We start from the raw sequence: 19098 nt of genomic DNA, 5'->3' as shown, positions 1-19098 counted from the left end.
CCAATCATTGCACGACAACCCTTCAAAAAATGGAAAATCCACTTCATAGGACCCATCAGCCACACTGCACAGTATTTACAGGCCAAATACATCATTGTGGCCACAGACTACCTAACGAAATGGGCAGAGGTAAGAGCAACACGAAAGAGCGATGCTCGAACAACTGCCAAGTTCTTGTGGGAGCAGGTAATCTCACGATTTGACTGTCCCATCAAACTAGTCAGTGACCAGGGCACACACTTCATCAATGAAGTGATAGTGCATCTCCTATCCACCTTTCTAATTATCCATTGGAAATCCTCTCCATACTACCCTCAAGCAAATGGCCAGGAAAAATCCACAAATAAGATTCTTATCAATGTCCTGACCAAGCTAGTCTCTGCCTCGCGCAGCTTATAAAACGGTTGTCGCCGGCAAAACCCCCTTTAGGTTGACCTACGGAACCGAAGCAATTCCCCCTGTAGAATTCTTTGTGCCTAGCTTGAGAATAGCACTTCAGGAACGATAGGAAGGAAAGGAGGTATGGATGCAATGCCTAGTTGAACTCGAACGCCTCTCGGAGACTCGCCTTCTAGCCACTCATGTGCTCATATGTGAGAAGGCACGGTGCAAGAGTTGGTTTGACAAGCAGCACAACTTCGAACATGGCGACTTAGTGCTCCTATCCTCAGTTAAGGGGCATAAACAAAAAATGAAGTTTAAAGGTCTTGGACCTTTCAAAGTTCGTGCAATTAGCCGAATGGGCAATGTCGAGCTCAAGACTCTAGATGGCGAGGGAATAGGCTTCTTCAATGGCAGTCGTGTCAAGAAGTACTACCCTCCCACGCATTCTTTGCATGAGCCATCAATGTTGGAACCGCCTGTCAAAGTACGAGAAGCCACAATAACTAAAATCGATGATGAGGATGAGGAAGCCATAGAGCCTGCATACCTGCACATCATGGTCACATTCAAGCGAACATGCACCTTCAATGCCTTGATCGACGAGGGAGCAAACTTCAATGTCTTGACTCACAATCATTGGACCGAACTTGGCAAACCACCATTACAGCCCACTAATGCCAAATTAAGCCCATATGGGGGCCGCTCATACGCACTTCTCGGCAAGTGCAGAGCTTCCATTTCTATCGAGTCTAAGACTGTACCAATGATCTTGTATGTGTTGCCAAACTCCAAAGACGCAGGCACAGAGTCGCTGCTAGGGTGAACCTTCAAAAAGTAAACTCATTGCAGTGTTGATTATGAGTTGCAGTGCATCCACCTTGCCATAGGCAACATTTACATTGTTACAGCTTTCAACAAGGGCTGTGTGACCTCATCATAGTCCGCAAGGCCACCAGTAGAAGTATTAGCAGCCAAATCTAAGGAGGGGGGTAGTGCTCGGAAACCACCCACCAATTCTCAAGAACCGCTACTCATAGCAGCAAAAGCTAAGGCCCAACAGCCTAGGTTTCAACAGAAGCCTAAACAACCGCAACCGCTGCGTATAGGAATCGACGCACACATCCTCTTAAGACCGAAAACTCTAAACCTAGGAAACCAAGGCGCAGTCACACAAAATCGACACATGATCAAGCAAAGATGGGTCCCTAAATCCCTCTTGCACGTGCAAGGCTACTATGAGGGAAATGCCTGGATATGGATCCCTAAAGCCCACACAGCCAAAGGCACCACTTGTACGCCGCCCTCAAGCTTGATCACCCCAAGTCCCATAGAACCTCAAAACCATAAGCTGCAATGCTTTTCAGACCCACATATGTCAAGCTCATCCACACATATGCCCAAGAGAGTCGAACAAGCCTATCGGCCCAAATGACAGACATCGTCACATGAGTTATCACCCGCTAGAGCAAATCCGACTACCCTGATCTATTTTGAAGGCAGCAGTCCATTGCACGTCGTTGCTATTTCCCCAGCCCTAATCCAAGACGTCCAACCGCAATCTCAAGAATGTCAAAAATCGCGTGGTGGGGGGACTTGCTCAAGATGTTGCGCCGAACACACACAGAATGCACAAGGAGAAGCTCACTCAAGAGACAAGAAGAGAGATGGAGGCCAAAACGTTTTCTTGCTGGTTTCTTCTTCTTCTTCCACACACTTTTCAATGTACACAAAGTATAGATAAGATACAACATAAAGGAAAGTGGCCTACTAAGTCAAACAATGCATAACCGACTACACTAGTCGATTGACGCTATAACTATGCTAGCTGTAAAAAGGTGTAACAACCTGAATATAATAAGTAATGAGTCAGTGGCCATGTGAGAGTCATAATGACCACCGACGTGCTAAGTGTAGATGTGTGGACCCATCTAACCAGGCGGTCCATTATCAATGTCCGCATGTGTTGAGCTTGTCATCTCAACACTCCCCCTCAAGCTAAACTACATCTCTGCAACCCCAAGTGAGCTTCGAAACTTTTGAAGCTTCTTTGTATCCAATGGCTTGGTGAAGATGTCAGCTATCTGATCCTGTGTGTTGACATACACCAAGTCAAATCTCACCTGCTAGTACCTTCTCTCTCACAAAGTGGTAGTGTACCTCAATATGTTTTGTCCTGGCATGGAACACAGGGTTCCTAGCCAACTTTATACTGCTCATGTTGTCACAATAAATGACAACTGGACCTTCCACCTGCACATCCAAATCAGCCATTAACTTCTGTAGCCATACTACCTCACATGCTGGAACAGCAACACCTCTATACTCAGCCTCTGTACTCGACAAAGCAACCGTAGATTGCTTTTTACTGCTCCAAGCAACTGCTGCACTACCAAGAGAGAACATGTATCCACTAGTAGATCTTCTATCAGACATACTACTAGCCCAATCTGCATCTGTGTATCCAAACATCTGTACATCTGTACCTACCTCATAGAAAAGTCCATAATGTAATGTGGACTTCACATATCTCAATATGTGTTTGACTGCATCCAAATGTGGCTTTCTAGGTACTTGCATAAACTGACTCACAAGACCAACAACGTAGCTCAAGTCTGGCCTTGTAATAGTCATGTAGATCAAACTCCCCACTATCCTCCTGAACATAGTAGGGTCTTCTATCTCATCCCCAACATCAGCACTCAACTTTACATTCTGCTCCAACGAGACTGAAAGTGGTTTGCATGCTGTCATACCATACTTGGACAACATATCCAAGCCATACTATCTTTGGGACAGCCATATACCATCATCACATCTGATCATCTCAATGCCAAGGAAGTACCTTAGCTCACCTAAATCCTTCATCTCAAACTTTTTCTTCAAAAAGTCCTTGACTTTAGCAATCCCACTATCACTATCACCTATAATAATCAAGTCATCCACATAGATGACTATGATGACCAAACCTGCATCTCCCTTTCTCACATAAAGTGAGTGATCAGCATCAGAAACATAAAAGCCAATATTGACAAGATACTCTCTGATCTTGTCAGACCATGCTCTAGGTGCTTGCTTGAGCCCATAGAGTGCCTTCTTCAACCTGCACACATATGTGGGATGCTCTAAATCTTCATAACTTGCCGGCTGATCCATATACACTTCTTCTTGCAAATCACCATGCAAGAAGGCATTCTATTCATCCATTTTCTGCAACCTCCAACCTTTGGCTGCTGCCAAAGCAATCACACATCTGACAGTTGCCATCCTAGCAATTGGACTGAAGGTTTCGCCATAATCTATGCCATATGTCTGGGCATAGCCTTTTGCAAGCAGCCTAGCTTTGTACCTAATAATAGAACCATCTGCATTGTGCTTAATCTTATAAACCCACTTACTTCCAATAGCTTTCTTTCCCTTTGGCAATGATACTAGATCCCAAGTCTTATTGTCCTCTAATGCAGCCATCTCCTCATCCATTACTGCATCCCAATGAGTATGACCAACAGCATCCTCAAAACAAGTGGGCTTAACATCCTCAACTAGTTTCACCATATAAGCATAATGGTGAGCTACATAACCTTCAAAACCAAATCTTTTAACAGGGTATCTGACCCTCCTAGATCTGCGTACCACCGGATCACTCAATGGAGCCTTTACATTATTATGAGCTCTCTGTACACCTGGTGTCCTCACTGAAGGAATGCCAAGCTCATCATCCAAGCTTTCTGAGCCACTGGAGTCTCCATCAAGAAGTGCATCAATGCCTTCTGACACTTTATTCTTTCCTTTGTCTTTACCTGTAGTGCTACTAGATGCACCTGAAGATGTAGAGCTACTCCTTAGTCTCTCAGACCAAGGACTACCAGATGATGTCTCTGGTCCACTAAGAGTCCGTGATTCTTGCTTTTCAACTTGCACATGAGTGTCATGATCATCATCATCATCTAATGCATCACCACTTGATGCATACCAACTGCTCATTTCATCAAAGATGACATCCCTGCTCACTCTGAACTTACATGTGACAGGGTTATAACAGCAATACCCTTTCTGCTCTAAAGAGTCTCCGATAAAGACACATTTTTCTGCCTTTGGGTCAAGCTTCTTCCGTAGCTCATCTGGCACATGAACATATGCAATACAACCAAACACTTTCAAGTGTGAGACATTAGGCTTCTTATCTGTAAAACATTCTTCGTGGGTCATACCATGAACTAAAGCTGTGGGAGTTCTATTCATAATATAAACAGCAGTATGAACGGCCTCAAATAAAAAATGCTTAGGCATATTCTTTTCAGCCATCAAGGCGCGTGCAACTTCTGCAATATGCATGTTTTTCCTTTCTGCAACCCCATTTTGCTGTGGGGTATACCTGCATGTGAACTCTCTTTATCCCATGAGACTTCAGAAAATCACTGAACTCGTTCGAGTGGTACTCTCCCCCTCCATCTGACCTCAAGCACTTTACTTTTAAGCATGTTTCTCTTTCAATTGCAGCCTTGAAAGTTCTAAAGTGCTCAAACGCTTCACTCTTTTCCTTCATAAAATATACCCAAAGCTTTCTAGAACAATCATCAATGAATGTGAAAAAGTATGAACTACCTCCAAGAGATACATTTTGTGTAGGCCCCAAATATCTGTATGCACAACATCAAGGATATTTCTGCTTACATCTCTGTCATGTGAAAAGGGTTGTCTTGCCTACTTACCAAACTGATATGCTTCGCATACCTTATGAAATTTTGCAATTCTAAATGTAGGCAAACCTGTAACCAACCCTTTGGACTGCATTAATTTCAGCCTTTGTACATTTGCATGTCCAATGCGTTTGTGCCAAATTTCAATATCTGCAACAATACCTTTTCCTTTAGCATACATAGCAGCATTCATAGTAGGAATTCCAGCATCTAGAGTAAACATACGTCCAACTCTACTTCCCTTTGAAACCAACCTGCACTTGTCATTGAAGTCTTCTACAAAGCAGCCCTTTGCATTAAATCTGACTTGCAGCCCTTGCTCTACCACATCTGACCGACTGACACCAAGTTCTTTGTAATAGATGGCACATGTAATACATCTGAAAGACTCTTTGTCTTACCATCATGTAAGGACAAAGGAACTTTTCCAATGTGTGAAATTGGGTGACATGAATCATCACCCGTCTGCACATAACCTGCATTTTGCAAATCCTGCATCTCTCCAAACCATTCTGCATGGCTGGTCATATGATTGGATGCACCTGAATCAGCATACAAACATCATCATGTGTTCTCTTTCCTATAACAGTATTCAGCATATGCTGTATAACAAACAAACGTTCATTTTTATCTTCATTCTGTCGTGAAGATGATGCATAGTTTCCTTGCTGCAACTTACCACTGCGGATATCATCTTTCTTAGCATTACATTGGGCTGTGATATGACCTGTTTTGCCACAATAGTGGCACAAAATACTAGAGTTTTTAAAACCTCTGTTCTGCCATCCACCTCTTCCTCTAAAGCTCCCCCTGTCTTTAAAGTTACCACGACCTCAAGAAACTTGCATATCGCCAAATTGTTGATTCAATCTGTTTTGCTGGTTGTCACTACCACGTCCTATACCCATTAGGGCCAAAAACGCTTCAAAAAATGCACTTTTGTTAATCACGGGATTAAGAAAAGGGCCAAAGAGAGTTCGCCACGTGTGCAAGAATATGGTATTCTTGTCTCCTCTTTTTTAGAGATAGTGGAGCCCATTTCGTGATTCTCTCTTCTTTTTTAGCCAAAACCCCTAAAGTCTGACATGTTTTGGAGTCCCAAAGATGTTATTTACTTACAAATCTGACAAAATACGTGACAGAGATGTGATGAAATTAATAATGAGTTTTTTGAAAGTCGGGAGATCTTTCAATATTGTTTTTGGCGCCCAATACATACTCATTTGTATTCTTGGCGCTACTTTTTAGTTCATTCACCCCTCTTTGAGCTTCTTTCTCTGCGCTTTCATTCTTTTCATGGCTTCCTCCAGGCGCCCTTCTCGTTTAATACACTCTTGCACGGTCTATAGCCAGGGAGCAGATGGAAATTTTGAGCCCAAAACCTTTGCTGCAAACGATTGGGTTACCATGCTGCCATCTTGCAAGGGCTCTCATAAGGTGAAAAGAAGAAAACGAGATGATATAAAACATCACTGGAAGGGGCGTATCATTGCCTTCAAAATTATGCCCGAAGGCTGGTTTGTCAAGGTCTAACATGTTTACATGGCCAAGGATATGCACTTGCCTCCAAACGAATGTGTTCCCCAACAAACACATTGTAAGTTATTAGTTGAATAACGTATATAATTCTTTTCCATTTATGCAAGTTCTAACAAACGGTTCGTCATTGTAGATATCTTTCCGTCAACAAGTATTGAATGGCAACCTGTGGAAAGCCTAAGTGGGACTTTCCATGCCATTCATAAGGTATTGGCAGACATTATTTATGCCGATCAAACTGTGTCTTTTTTTAGTGAATGCAAGGTTTTTATATATTATGCACAGTATGTGGTTCCCTCTAAAGCGGATAGGTATGGGAATATCGAAGATTTGCCATTGCCAAGTCTTTCATCTCTAAACTGGGAGATTCCTGACAAGGTAACGGTCAGAGTTTCAAATTCAAAATATCTCAGGATATTAAAAAGTCCATGACAGCTGGAAGGATCTCAAGAAGAATACGTTTATCATGGTTTGTACCCCTCCATATCTTCGTGGCTTGCTTCAAAACAGCAAATTTACAAAGAACGAAGGTATCCTGGCTAAGTAGAAACTTTTTGGAAGAGGAGCCTGCCAGCACTGCGAGAAAAAATGTAACAAGTTGGTAAAAAGGGGTCCCTAAAAAAACCAACAATATGAAAGAGACTTACATTCACTCCATCTATCTTGAGTATCTTTGAATCTATTATCCTGCAGACATTTGAAAAGCACTCTTTTTCCATAAGTATATGTATGACTTTGTGACTTTGCAATGGTACTTCTTGCTAGAGAGAGTTATATGGTTTTCTAGGATCAACAATATCCTCATATGTGGTGTCCAAGAAGGTAGTCAGGAGCCTGCCAGTGCTGCAAATGGAAACATGTAACTAAAATAGATAATCAAATAAAATAAATAATTAACCAAAAAGCAAGCAGTATTCCATTCAACCCACATTCTTCCTTGGCCATGGATACCACTTAGAGAGTTCATGAGGATAATTTCTCTGGTGAGTGTATCCGATGTAATAAAAAAAATTATGGTAGTTGTGATGGAATCAAAAGCTTTGAAAGACATTGTTATATTTGAACCAAATCTAAAAAAAAATACATTGTTATATTTGAACCAAATCTTAAAAAAAATTCCATTGATAACAGTGGATCAACAATACACATAATTTTAGAGATTTATTGGCTAAGAGATGCAATCAATGTCCTAAAGCTAATAGCAAAAATAAAGGAGTGTTATTTGCAATCAATAGCATAATTATTCTATATACTAAAATTTTTTAGAGTCAAAATGCCTTACCTTATGCAATAATAAACTACAGAATCTAACAATTAAATATCCTTTTTACAACTAGCATGGACTTGTCCTCATGAGATATGCTAAGATAGTCCTCTTCCTCAGAAGTGCAAGAAACATTAATAACCATTTTCCCATACACCTCACCCATTCTCTTATAATTAACAGGTCCAATTACATCGATTTTTCTCTTGCAAACATCATCCTCGGTACCTTATTGTGCTAATCATATTAAAATCTTTATTCATTAGGGTGATCTTATGAGCATGAGCAGCAACAATGTAAGGATAATTCATAAATTCATAAAGTCAACCATGTGAGGATAAGTTGATATGACGCGAGAGCACCAAAGCCAAATTTTTGCAGGGTCATATTCGCACCGTATCGTGGAGCAGTTCATACGGCGCGAGCGTGGCAAAAAGCATAATGTTTGGTACTATACTTTTCGCTGCATATCATGGATGACTTGATATGGTGCAAGAGTGGCACAACAAAATCTCCGTAGGGGTCCTCCTCCCTCAGTATCGTGAAGGAGTAAACATACGCGTGCAAAGTACAACCCCCTTGTAATGACTTATTTTTTGTGAGATCTTAAACCTATCAAAAAAACTCAAAAAAAATTTCATGAGTTTATTAGGCTTTGAAAAAATTTTAGGAATTTTTTAAGATTTTTGTGAGCTCATTTGCTATTTTTAAAAATATTTTTAAGCAAAAAAGGCCTAAAAAAGACCCAAAAAATCACAAAAAAACACCCAAAAATAGCATTGCCGATACGGCGCGAATATGGGTATCCGAGCGCCTCGGATACCCATATTCGCGCCGTATCGGCAATGCTATTTTTGGGTGGTTTTTTTGTGATTTTTTGGGTCTTTTTTAGGCCTTTTTTGCTTAAAAATATTTTTAAAAATAGCAAATGAGCTCAAAAAAATCTTTAAAAATTTCTAAACTTTTTTCAAAGCCTAATAAACTCATGGAAATTTTTTTGATTTTTTTAAAGCTCTTTTGCTATTTTAAAAATATTTCTAAGCAAAAAACGGCCTAAAAGAGACCCAAAAAATCACAAAAAAACCACCCAAAAATAGCATTGCCGATACAACGTGAATATGGGTATCTGAATATGGGTATCCGCGTTGTATCGGCAATGCATTGCATGCATTGTATCTGAATATGGGTATCCGCGTTGTATCGGCAATGCATTGCCGATACAACGCGAATACACTCGGATTGTATCGGATTGCCGATACAACGTGAATACACTCGGATACCCATATTCGCGTTGTATCGGCAATGCTATTTTTGGGTGGTTTTTTTGTGATTTTTTGGGTCTCTTTTAGGCCGTTTTTTGCTTAAAAATATTTTTAAAATAGCAAATGAGCTCAAAAAAAGCTTAAAAAATTTCTAAAATTTTTTCAGAGCCTAATAAAGTTATGTAAATTTTTTTTGTGAAATGGAGACTGATTATTTTGATGGTCTTTTTTTTTGTGAAATTGAGATATATTACATTTGAAAAAAGATATACAAGGATAAAGCATCAATAATGTAGTGATGCTTTCAATTATAAAATCAGTCTGCTTTAGAATCAGAGTTCTGAGAGAAAGAAATAGATTCAAGTCCTTTCTATTTCTTCTTACAAATCAAGGGAATAGATCTTAGGAGATTTGCTAGGATATGATATCATGAGTAGTATCATCCCATGACATCAAGCCACCATTTAGGTATTGAAATCTGATAGTGCTAATAAGAATCACAATTGAAGATATTGAAACTTGAAACCCCATAGTGCTAATCATAGTTGAGGGTATGATGATAAAAATACTCCCAAGAGCTAATATTAAGTAAGAAGTTGTATCCTTCATATTCTTCGAAGCATCCTGCACACATAAAATCATCTTAGTCCTAAAGTTGATATGATACACAATATCACTAATACTTCTATCTATTACTTGTTTAATTTTTTTATATTTTAAGAGACAAAATTGAATAATAAATATTTTTAATCTATTACTAGGTAAATATTTTTATCTCCCAGAAATCAAAGTACTTCCTTTCTTCTAATTATAATATATTATCCTTGTCTTATCAATTAGTCCTTGCTAAAAAGTTAATATTATAACACTGTATAATGAAGATATTCTATTTTCAAGTGTCAAGATCAAAGTGAAAATTTTCACTTTCTATTCTATTAGCTTAAGGATTATCCTTAGTATATCTATCCCTACCAATTTGCATCAACACCATGGGACTCTTTTACCCATTTTCTTATGAATCAAATTGAAGAGATTGAAGAAAAAGCTTGGATTTAGTTGAAACAAAATCTTACAGAATGGATATCTTAGGGATTGAAGTAAAGATGCGGCTTGGATGTCCCAACCTAGTTGGGTCTGCTGAAAACTAACAAGATGATCTCGTCTCAGGTCCATGGAGGACCATATCTCTATAGCTCAATCGGCAAGTAAGTGGTATTAATCCTCTGTGTAGAGACTCTTTTGATTGTTGATGATCACCTTCTCAAGATTTTGTGAAAGGAGACGAAGGGAGACGAAGGGAGACCAATGCACGCTGCTGGTAAGAACCGGACGTGATTTTGGTGAGAAATTTTACGACAGAGTAAAATCTACTTTAAGAACTAAGAAACAAAGTGAAGAGGAGAGAACGATGATTCAAATGAATGCAAGCGAAAAAAGAAGCGTGATTTTGGTGGGAAACGTGACAGTAAAATATTCAAAATGAAAGAATAACGGCCGAAAAGTGACCTCTGACATGAGTTAACGTCCTTAGGTATTTAATGGCTAACCTCTTAAATGAATAATAAATTCTCTCATTAATCACGTCTGAATGGCCAAATTTGGAGGGTTCATTATTTTAAAACCTCAACTAATTAGTAACTTAATCATTTTCTTACAAGTGCCATTTTTGAAACGTTTTTGGCCCTAATAATGGCCTCTTGAAGAGAACCTGCCACGTCCCCTTCCTGAACTGGAGTAGAAAGCTTGGACCTATTCACCACTTTTTTCAGATGTCTCACTCTACATCTTGATCTCTTCAGTGATCATAAGGGAGACCAACTCATCGAAATCTGGAAATGGCTTTCTAACATATACGGAGGTTACAAAAGACTTCTAAGCCTTTTCATTGTTAAGTCCACCCAAGGTAGACGACACCAAATCATCATCATCGGGCATTGCATCAATCGCTGCCAAGGCATCTGCAATGCTCCTTACCTTCAGTGCATACTCATTGATAGACATCTTCCCTTTCTTCAATGTATTCAACTCTTGCTTGAGTTGAATCTTTCATGCCTTTGTATTTACAAAAAACATACTTTCAAGTATGGTCCAAGCTGCATATGAATTCTCTGCATTTCTAATGTGTCCCAGCATAATATTATCCACTACTGCAGACAACCAATACATGACCTTCTTGTCTTTTGCATTACATTCCTTCCGTGCCTTTGCCTCTTCTGCAGTTGGAGGATCACTCACCTCCGGCTCCTTTTCTTCACCTGAAACAAACTCGTAGAGGCCTTTTCCAATAAGGAATTTCGTGACACGGAACTTCCATGAAGGGTAGTTGTTCTTGTCGAGCTTCTCAATGATGGGGCTTCCACTGTTCTCTGCCATTATCACAAAATTAATACCAACATCAAGCAAATCGTCTGCAACCCTCGACCTGTAGTGCACAGCAATACATTAGACAGCCTTTTTCACTATCTGCTCAACAATACATGCAATCTGCAACCAGTTTGCAGATAAACCTTGTGTTTACTTGCTGGTAAATACCTTTGAACTTACAGATCTGAAATCTGTAACCTGTGCACCCACTTTCGGTCAATACAGTCGAACTCACAATGTACCCTTAAACTGCTGTCCGCAACCTTGCGGCTCTAAAATGGGGCTTGAAACGGCCTCAGATGCCCAAAATAACTGCAGGAAAGCCCTAAAGAGCGTATCTGCTGAATACAGAGCGCTTTTCGCGCACACCAAATCTCACTACAATCTGAGATTTTTGCTCGACCCTGCTTCCGGTGCCTCCATAGGCACTATCCAAGAGAGAGTGGAAGAATGGGAGAGCTTCTTACCCGTGGCTTGCTTGCTCAAACCTTGCTTCTTCTCCTTTGCTTTAGCCTTCGAAATCAGCCTCTCTCAGCGCTGCGGCTCTGATACCATGTCAAGAATCGCGTGGTGGGGGGACTTGCTCAAGATGTTGTGCCAAACACACACAGAATGCACAAGGAGAAGCTCACTCAAGAGACAAGAAGAGAGATGGAGGCCAAAACGTTTTCTTGCTGGTTTCTTCTTCTTCTTCCACACACTTTTCAATGTACACAAAGTATAGATAAGATACAACATAAAGGAAAGTGGCTTATTAAGTCAAACAATGCATAACTGACTACATTAGTCGACTGACGCTATAACTATGCCAGCTTGTAAATAGGTGTAACAATCTAAATATAATAAGTAATGAGTCAGTGGCCATGTGAGAGTCATAATAACCACCGACGTGCTAAGTGTAGATGTGTGGACCTATCTAACTAGGCGGTCCATCATCAATGTCCTCATGTGTTGAGCTTGTCATCTCAACAAAGAACACGCGCAACTGCAACTATTCATTATCAAAGGCTCTAGTGCTATCAAACCTCAACCACCAGCACGTCTTAAACCCTCTTATGAGTGCAAATCATTTTTGATACTGTCCTCAGATCTAGCCAAAGATACGGGGGATGACGTGGTTGATTGCATTAGATGACTAGATGCCATTTTTAGAGAGCTAGCTCTGAGCTACGACCGCTTGGACTAAGGCCTGTTGCCTGAACCCTTTGCAATCAAAGTTCGTACGATGCCTTGGTCTTGAGAGACATTTAACTTGCCTTTGCAAAATTAGCTTACTCCGTTGCTCAATTTCTCAAGAGCGAGATCTCCAAAGAGCAAGCCCTCAAACAGCATCTCATTAACATATGATTTTGATGCTGAGAAGTGCTTAAAACTAGCAAAAAATTATGAATATCAAGGGAAAAATAGACTTCGTCGAAGGCGGTGGTGGCAATCAGTATGATTTTAAGTGACAATTCCCTAAAGCGCTAGTGCTTATTTTCATGGAAATCAAACGGTAGCGGATGGCCGAGTTGGAGTTTTCCTAGATGTAAAATGGCGTCAAGAATCCAACACAGGTGTCAAATCTCCATTCCAAGGTCGTTTGATCCCCGTAAGGTTTGGGATTGTGAAGTAGCTACTGGATCTGGAAGCTCAGAAGAGCGTGATGGGGCACATCTTTGTAGATTTCGATGCCACGGGCAACCCGTCCAGACGGATCTCGATTCTGATGTCGTTTGCCCCCTCAAAACTGACAAATCAATTTTCCAGAAGTGTGAATACAAGATCGTGAACTAGATAAGTTGATTAGAGTTTAGAGGCTCTTAAAAAAGAGCTTAAGGCCACAAAAAGCCACGAAATGAAATGATGGGGGGGGTCAGTTTTTTGTGCCCCCTTTTTTCTCCCCTCATGATGCATTTTTAGATCAGAGGAATGGAGAGGAATGCTCTTAGGCCTGAAATGCTTCCATCCTTCACCCTCCATCGCCACAAACAAATCAAGAAATGATGCAGTGAGTCAAAAGGTCAAAAACCAGTCTTTCTCTCTCCTCCCCTCTCTCCTATATAGAGGCAATTCGTGTGCAAGAAATCAAGAAGGAGAGGGGCTGAAGGATGCTTGTCCGGCTGTGATTGGATTGCTTCAAGATGAAGTGGAGGCCGAGGAAAGATGTTCAACACTGAATAATGGTTGTTGGTCGATCTGTGGGCTACTCAGAATAATCATTAAAAAACCTGCAGCACGCAAGACAAGCGGTATGCTTCAATTTTACAAAGAAATTTGATTTTTTTTGTTGTTTCATGGTCCAAATGTTGTTCATATGCAATGAAATTTTGTTTGAACCTTATTTACATCATGGTTGAGGCCTGTAGCTAAAAAAATATAGAACCCGTAATGATTTAGAGTTGTTATTAATTCTTTAAAACCAGTAAAATGTCATTTTTAATGGAAATTAGTGGTTTTTTCGATTTTGAGTTGGAGAAAAGGGATGGAAATGGGACAAAATCAAAGAAAATCTTAAGTTTTAGTCAAAATGATGAGCCAATACAAATAAATCAGAAAATATCTATTTTCCATGAGTAATAAATAGGAAAAAATAGCAAAAAATGAAGAAAATTGCGATTTTCGCGCTCAAAAAATATGGAAAAATAAGATTTATGTGCGTGAATATTTGGTGAGGTTGAAGCATGGGGTTAAGCCTCAATTTGGTTTTGTCTTTGTGTTATAGTCCATGTTTATCACTTTTACATACAAAAATGATACAAAACAACCATTTATACCTAGGCACCGCAGCAACACCCAAACAGTGAGGGGAGGATGAAGGTTGTGTGACGATCTAATTGCCGAAAAGATACAAATTCTGATTTCCCTCCTTTTGCATAGCATTTAGGGATCGTTCCATAATTAAATATAAGTGATTAGTAGCTCGGAAGTTCCGGTGTTAGTCCCTAAAGTAGCGCAGCACGTAACGCTTAGTTAAAATTCATGAAAGAGCTATTTTCTACACCTCACATGGATGGTTTTTTAATCATAAAATGGTTTGCACAATTGTCATATACATTGCATCAAGTATGCCATGTGATATCTCTTGGAATGCATTGCAATTGATTGATAAACTTTAACCAACACTTAGAGGACAGGAAACCTAAGCTGTAGCTTAGACGGGTGCTTTCGTTGGGAAAAGTCTTGTGAGGCAAATTAAAATCTCCTAGAACGCTAAATTATGAAAGAGTGGAGTTTGTGCGAATGTCATATATGTTAGTGATGCATCTTGGGGCTAATCCCTGAGGTGTAGAAGAGTCGTAGTGGAGCCACGGCAATTAGCCGAGAGATGCTTCCCTATGTGTGTATGACGAGGCATTATACCTATATTTTATGGGATCTCCCTCTGAGGAGAAGGGAAGGTGAACGTTGGACTATATAGTGGATACAAACGCAAAATCGTCATAAGCATTTAGTGCAAAGTGAGTTTTAGACGCTCTTGGCCCGTGAGGCCATGTGGTTGGGTTGTTTGTCATATGCATGAGGTCCGGCTAGTGCCATAGCCAGTGCGGGACCATTTAAGGTCCCATCAGTGGTGCATCTGCCAGGAGCCGCCAATAAGTGGTGGTTCTCGAATCTAGGGTTTTTAGGGACCAAATAGTTGGTTATGTCCTCTAACAAGGACTATCAAGTCAAAATACAAAAAGCAAAATGTTCTAAGAGAGCTAGACGACGGTTGGAGATTGTAAGACACTATTATCCTCAAAGGAGCAGCCCATTACACATAAGTGGCAGTGGTTCTAGTAACCTAGGTGTTATGAGTAGCTCTTCGAGTATAAGTGGAAGTCTTGGTACTTCTCTATTTCCAGTTAATCAACCCACAACAAGTGGGGGTGTAGTGTTGCCTACACAAACTCATGTTGTCAATCGGGTTGTAGCCATGATACAACCTATTGCAATTCTAGTAGGTACATCGGATTTACCGGCATTAGGAGCACCGTTGTCCATTTTCCATGGGTTAGTAGAAGAAGATAGAGAACTCCACATTAAGGAGTTTCAAATGCTCATGTTCAAGTATCGAATCCAAGACGAAGGACACCTAATGATGTTCTTCAATATGACATTAAAAGGAAGAGCGGCAGTGTGGTATCAGACTCTAGAAGCCGAAACCATAACTAGCAATGCCCAATTCTTTACAGCATTCCATAGGGAGTTTGCCCCTAAGAAGGGTGGACAATATTGGTTGTGTGTTCTGAATGTAACATGCCAAGATCCAAATGAGAATGTCCAAGCATATGCCAAGAAACTAAAGCAAGTTCTTCGCAAACTTAACGCTTATATTCCCATTCCAATGGCTGCACAGTTGCAATATTTCCTACATGGATTGGATTTTAATATCCAGATGTAGTTGAGTAGTGTTACTTTGGCCCATATTGACACTTCCATTACCCAAGCAGAAGGAGTAGAGTCGCGCTTGCAAACGGCTTATGCAGTACGGATAAATTAGAATGGTAGTGATTTGGCCTTGACCAATGGGAGTCAAGGGGACCCCATGTTAAATATGAGTGACAAAGGGAGTATTATGTCGAATCTACCCATGTTACCAGCTCCTCCTAGCATGGCTATGCCTATGGCTAGTCAGGCGGCCTCACTAAATAGTGGTGGAAACCAACCAATGAATCCTAATGTTGTCCCAGTTAGTCAGCAACCAATTCCTAATCAAGTGGTTAGGCCCATGGGGCAACAGACTGACGATCACGGCTATGAGTCGAGTGCTTCTAATGTCCTTGGTGAAGTTAAGGACATGATTAAGCACTACATTGATATGATCTCTGAATAGTATGGACAAATAGCTGTCGATGTCAATTTTCTCAAGAAGCAACAGAATTTGATAGGGAGCCGATGCCCTGAAGAGGGTGGCCCCTCAAGATTCAGCTGTAAGTGGTGTGGGGACTAACGTTTCCCTAGGAATTGCCTGAATATCAAATGTGATATTTGTGGGAAGTCTGGCCACTTAGCCACTACCTGTTAAAGTATGACCAATTCTCTCCAACAAGGGAGTAAACAACTAGGTCTAGTTAACCATCGCACACAAGGGAATAATCTCCCGCAAGATGATGGACCAAGGCAAATAATACAAAGAGAAAAGGCTGTTGTAGAGGAGTTACCTCATGGAAGTGGAGTCAGCCTTATTGAGGCTATACGTGTCAATGATGCTGAAAATTCTAATCTATCAGCTGTAACAAGAGGTCAAAAGATTAAAGAGGGTGACAAAGAAATTGTAAAACCTATCGAGGGAAGCTCTAAGCAAGATGCTAGGGAAAAGTGTGTCTTGAATCCCGATATGGAAGGTGGACCGTTAAGACCTGTTGGTAGTAAATTCAATCCCAAGGAGGATAAAGGATTGCCAAGAAAGAAGGTAAAGGCTAAAAAAGAGGCATCAAAGCCAATTAAAGACCAAAGGAGAGAATGATTTGGCGTGAGAAGAAAACTTTGGCTAATTACCATGACTTTGATCTAGCAAGTTCCCTTTGCAAAGTCAAACCAGACGTGAATCTCCTGCAATTGATTAAACTTTCTCCATGAGTACGCAAGGAATTCAAGAAAATCCTGTGTATAGGGTATACAGTAGAACCTTTTGGCATAGCTAGAGTGGGGGAAGATTGATTTGATCATGCTGAAAAGCATTGCCCTAGGGTTCTAGCATATGTGGATGGAATATTAGTGGAGCACACTATGTTGGACACTGGATCCTCCGTCAATATCATAAGTTCAGACTTGATGGAGAGGTTAGGTCTAGAGATCCAAAAAGACGGCTCCACACTTCTTAGGATGGCTGATGATAGTCTAAGACAACCAGAAGGTTGCATTACTAAGGTCCACGTTACAGTTGCGAGCGTGGAATGCTATCTGGACTTTAGGGTGATAAGGTTTGAAGGACATTCTAGCTATCGAGTTTTGCTAGGCAAGCCATGGATTCTACGGACAGACTGTCAAGTTGATATACTCATTGGTTGAGTGATTCTAGGTCGAGGTGCCCATCGTGTAATAGTGGATGCTTACCCTGAGTCTCCTCAGAGTGAGAGAGCTCCACTATCCTCCACTGAACTAGAAACAGTAGATGATCCATCTGGTAGTGAGATGTCATCAAGAGATGGATCTAAGGAAGGGTCCACTACATAGGATATTTATTAGATAACCTTGAATGAGTCAATAGAGCCTCATGATCGAATAAGAGACGTGGACGCTATTGAGCTGGATCTTGGTACGCTAAATGATTTGCGGCCAATTAAATTAGGGTCCATGCTCAGTTCGAAAGAAAGAGAGGATTATGTGTCCTTAATTTGAGAGTTTCGCGATATCTTTGCTTGGAGCTATGACAAACTTTGGGGTATTCCTCCCAGTCTAACTGTGCATACTATTCCTGTAAAGGAAGGTACCCACCTTGTACGTTAGAAAGTAAGGCATATGCCTTTTGAATTAAGGGACAGGTTGTACAAGGAACTACAAAAGTTGTGGAAAGCGGGTTTGATATTCCTTGTTCAGCATATTGAATGGTGCTCACCAATTGTGATCATGAAGAAGAATAATAATTAAATCCGTCTTTGTGTAGACTTTAGAGAGTTGAATAAGCAGATTATTAAATATTACTACCTGTTGTTGTTTATTGACCAAATTTTGGATCAACTAGCCGGTAGGGAAATATATTCGTTCATGGACTGCTTTGTAGGGTATAACCAAATGGCAAATGCTGAGCAAGACAAGCTAAAAACGACGTTTATTACAATCTTTGGTACCTTTGCATACTATGTGATGGCATTTGGGTTGTGTAATGCACCTAGTTCATTGAGAGCGAAATTTGGATACCGAGAAGTGCTTAAAAATAGCTAAAAAGTACGAGTATCAAGGGAAAAATATTCAACATCAAAGGCGGCGGCTCAATCTAGGACGATTTTAAGCGTCAAAGTGCTCTAAGGACGCCCGTGCAACACTTGCAGATTTTTCGTAATTTTTCCGTGCGCCTGTGCAAGTGACGGATGTTGCCAGTCAGTTCCTGGTCTCAAGAAGGTCACGCAAGATTTTTTCGGGCTCGAATCGAACGTCGAACACAGGAGATATGGCAAAACCCGGGAGGATGCCCAAAAAAGGGCCAGAAATGAAAGGGTGGCCAAGTTAGGGGCCAAAGGGGGTGCCTCTTCGTAACCCCCCACCCTCAAAAAACGTGAAAGGATAGGGGGGTGGCATGTAGATAGCACACGCCGAAAAAAACGCCCCCCCCCATGGATGAATTTTTTGCTGTGAGTAAGCCATCGCAATGGCAGACTAGGGTTAATCCACTCCTTCTCCGCTCCATATCGCCTCCTCTCGCGCGAAGAATGGTGGACTATAGAGAGAGAGAGAAAATCAGTCTTTCTCTCTCCTCCCTCTCTCTCTTCTTAGGGCAGATTCATGTGGTGAAGAAGAAAAAGAAGAATGGATGACGGATGCTTGTCCAATGAAGACCGGATTGCTCCGTGGTTCAAGAGGAATGAAGATTGCTAATTGTGGGCTATCATGAGCATTAAAGGCTGCTGGAAATCAGTCCCGAGACATGGCAAATAAAAACCCGCAACCCGCAAAGAACGGTAAT

This window comes from Lygodium microphyllum, chromosome 26, assembly GCF_053477565.2.
Source record: "Lygodium microphyllum isolate KBCC chromosome 26, Lygodium_microphyllum_v1.1.10, whole genome shotgun sequence".
Lineage (NCBI taxonomy): Eukaryota > Viridiplantae > Streptophyta > Polypodiopsida > Schizaeales > Lygodiaceae > Lygodium > Lygodium microphyllum.
This window is presented reverse-complemented; position numbering follows the sequence as displayed.